The 3,988-nt window shown below is 39.7% G+C and overlaps 1 non-coding gene across 1 annotated transcript; it reads left to right on the forward strand.

Moving 5' to 3' along the window:
* The first annotated feature begins 3,182 nt into the window (after positions 1-3,182).
* LOC141705657 (small nucleolar RNA R71) lies at positions 3,183-3,289 on the forward strand. Its single transcript, XR_012568438.1, has one exon. It is a non-coding gene; the product is annotated as a small nucleolar RNA R71 (small nucleolar RNA).
* The last annotated feature ends 699 nt before the right edge of the window (positions 3,290-3,988 follow it).

The following is a 3,988-nucleotide window of genomic DNA, read 5'->3' on the forward strand; positions in this document are numbered from 1 at the left end:
TGGTAGAGTAAAATAGGGTTAAAATTGATTTTAAAATTAAAATCCCGATTTTCTCTAATAAAACTGTTGTATTTATTTTTTTCGAACAGGGACCGGCGCGGGCGCGCGCTGAGACGGCGCGGGCGCGCTTAATTTCTGGAAAACCGGCGCGGGCGCGCGTGGCTACTGGAAAAACGGCGCGGCCGCGCGCTGGTCAGCGCGGGCGCGCCCAGCTTCTGTAGTTGGCCCTGAATTTTTTTCTTTTTCTGATTTTTTTTTGATTTGTTTCCTTTCTTCTTGCTTCCTCTACATACTAATGTACAACATACTTGGGTTGCCTTACGTTGCTAGCTCGACGTAAAATCTCGAGATCAAGTGGACAATAAAACGACACTAACCACTTCGCGGTTTGCCGTATCACCATAATAATGCTTCAAACGTTGACTATATACCTTGAATACCTGGCCCAGATCATTCTCAAAAATTTCCACCGCTCCATGTGGAAACACAGTTTTGACAATAAAAGGACCTGACCATCTTGACTTCAACTTTCCAGGAAAAAGATGGAGACGAGAGTTAAATAAAAGCACTTGTTGCCCCGACACAAATTTCTTGAGCACTAGACCCCGATCGTGCCTCCTCTTGACTTTCTCCTTGTACATTTTATTGTTCTCATAAGCTTGAAGTCAAAATTCGTCAAGTTCGTTCAATTGAAGCATCCTTTTCTTTCCAGCTGCATCCAGGTCTAGATTCAAATTCTTTAAAGCCTAGTATGTTTTATGCTCGAGCTCCAAGGGCAAATAGACCCCTTGCCATAAACCAATTGAAACAACGATATTCCCAGTGGAGTCTTATAAGCTGTTCTATAAGCCCAAACAGCTTCATCAAGCTTCAAAGTCCAATCCTTCCTTGATGGACACACTACTTTCTCTAAATGGCGCTTGATTTCTCTGTTAGATACCTCAGCTTGACCATTTGTCTGAGGATGATAAGCTGTAGTAATGCGATGATTCACATTATACCTTTTCATCATAGTAGTAAACTTGCGATTGCAAAAATGCGACCCCTCATCACTGATTATGACTCTTGGAGTTCCAAACCTTGTGAATATCTGTTTGTGAAGAAAATTAAGCACCACTTTCGCATCGTTTATTGGCAATGACTTAACTTCAACCCATTTTGACACATAATCAACCGCCAACACGATATACTGATTGTTGCAAGATGAGACTAATGGCCCCAAGAAGTCAATTGCCCAAACATCGAAGACCTCAACCTCGAGAAGCACATTAAGAGGCATCTCATCCTTCTTAGACATATTATCCACTCGTTGACAGCGATCACATTTCAAAACAAACTGATGAGCATCTTTAAACAATGTTGGCCAAAAAAAACCTTCTTGAAGAACCCGAGCTGTTGTCTTTTCTCCACCATAGTGACCTCCATAAGCCGTTGAGTGGCAATCTTGCAAGATCCCCCTGTTTCGCTGTAAGGAATACATCTCCTAATGATTTGGTCAGCTCCTTGTCTAAAAAGAAACGGCTCATCCCACATATACCACTTCACTTCATGTAGAAACTTCTTTCTTTGAGCATAAGATAGGTCAGGAGGCATGATGTTACTAACAAGATAGTTCACAATGTCTGCAAACCATGGCTCTTCTTCTTGCACTCCAAACAGCTGCTCATCGGGAAAAGACTCATTTATCAATGTCTTATCCAATGAAGTATCATTAAGATTCTCTAAAAGCGAGAGATGATCAGCAACTTGATTTTCAGTTCCTTTTTTGTCCTTGATCTCTAGTTCAAATTCTTGGAGCAAAAGAACCCATCGAATAAATCTAGGCTTAGAGTCCTTCTTCGAGACAAGATATCGAATGGCGGCGTGATCTGTGAAAACTGTCACCTTAGTCCCAAGTAGATAAGATCGAAATTTCTCAAAACCATAGACAATAGCTAAAAGCTCTTTCTCCGTAGTAGTGTAATTCAGTTGAGCACCGTTGAGGGTCTTACTAGCATAGTAGACCACATGAAAATTGTTGTTCTTCCTTTGCCTAAGAACTGCTCCAACAACATAATCACTTGCATCACACATCATCTCAAAAGGTTCATTCCAATCGGGTGCAGTTATAACCGGTGCCGTAATTAGACTCTTCTTCATTGTCTCAAAAGATGCAAGACACTCATCATCAAATTTAAAAGGAACATCTTTCTCTAATAAACTACACAATGGCTTTGAAATTTTCGAGAAGTCTTTGATGAAACGCCTATAGAAACCTGCGTGACCAAGAAAACTGTGAATTCCCTTGACAGAAATAGGTGGGGAAAGATTCTCAATGACCCCTACCTTGGCCTTATCCGCCTCAAGACCCTTACTAGAAAATTTGTGCCCAAGAATGATGCCCTGATACACCATAAAGTGACATTTCTCCCAATTGAGAACCAGATTGGTCTCAACGCACCTCTTGAGGACGTGTCCAAGGTTTTGTAAGTATTCATCAAAAGAATTGCCAAAGACCGAGAATTTATCCATAAATACTTCCACATTCTGGCCAATCATGTGAGAAAAGATGGCCATCATACATCTCTGAAAAGTGGTTGGTGCACCACACAGACCAAAAAAAACTCGTCTGAAGGTGAAAGTACCAAATGGACGAGTGAAGGTAGTCTTCTCCTGATCTTCTGGAGTGATACAAATCTGATTGTAACCCGAATAGCTATCCAGAAGACAGTAATATTCATGACCAGCCAACCTGTTAAGCATTTGATCAATAAAGGGCAATGGAAAATGGTCCTTCCTAGTGGCCTTGTTCAGCTTCCTGTAGTCCATACAAACTCTCCACCCCGTGACTGTTCGTGTAGGGATAAGCTCATTCTTCTCATTTGCTACCACAGTGATACCACCTTTTTTTGGTACACATTGAACCGGGCTTACCCATGAACTGTCAGAGATAGGGTAGATGATCCTTGCATCTAACCACTTTAGAATTTCTTTCTTCACTACTTCCTTCATTATTAGATTAAGTCTTCTTTGCTGCTCGACTGTAGGCTTGCTACCTTCTTCTAGCAGAATTTTATGTATACAGTAAGAAGGGCTGATTCCCTTGATATCTGCTATAGTCCATCCAATTGCCGATTTGAACTCTCTCAAAATTCTCAAAGGCTTTTCCTCATAGCTACATGAAAGGTCAGATGCAATCAGGCATGCCATGGTATGGGCACTTCCTTAGCATCTCCTTATATTGATCCCAAGCCTCACACAGAGATTCTCCAGTTTGCTGCGCGAACTGGGTAAGAGCATTCCTGATTTCTGCGGTTCGCCATGAGAAAAAATTTAGTGAGAAACTTTTGAGCAAGATCTTCCCAAGTTGTGTGTTATATATATTTGAGATGTCATGTCTAATGTATTTTATGTTTAGTTTTCAGATCTTAACAAACAGGAAATATCAGTACTTACTGAAATCAGCACTTACTGGAAGTCAGAACTTAAGGATATCAGTACTTAAATTATCAGGAGATAATTATCAGAAGATGGATAACAGAACTTAAGTGCGGAAGGACGAACAGTTAAGGAAAGGCTGATTAAAAGGAAAGAAGATCAAGACTAAATAAAGAAGAAATATGCATGGAGAAGATTTATATGGAAGATAGAAGATTTGGAAAAGAAGATATCTAATTGATATATTTTAGGATACAGAATCATATTAAATATCAATTAGCGATTATCTTGTAACTGTGTAGTATATAAACACAGACATAGGGTTTACACTATATGTGTTATCATAATCGAAGTTATTATTTATTGTAACCCTAAAAGCTCTCGTGATAATTTGTTCATCACTGAGAGAGGATAGTTCCATATTGTAATAGAGTTTATTTTGTTGAATAAAATCTATTTTCTGTTACTTGAGTTCTTTAATTCGATTTGATTGTGATAAACACTGTATTTAACCCCCTTCTACAGTGTGTGTGACCTAACAAGTGGTATCAGAGCAGATCTGTTGACACAC

Source organism: Apium graveolens, unplaced genomic scaffold (assembly GCF_009905375.1).
Source record: "Apium graveolens cultivar Ventura unplaced genomic scaffold, ASM990537v1 ctg9204, whole genome shotgun sequence".
Classification (NCBI taxonomy): Eukaryota; Viridiplantae; Streptophyta; class Magnoliopsida; order Apiales; family Apiaceae; genus Apium; species Apium graveolens.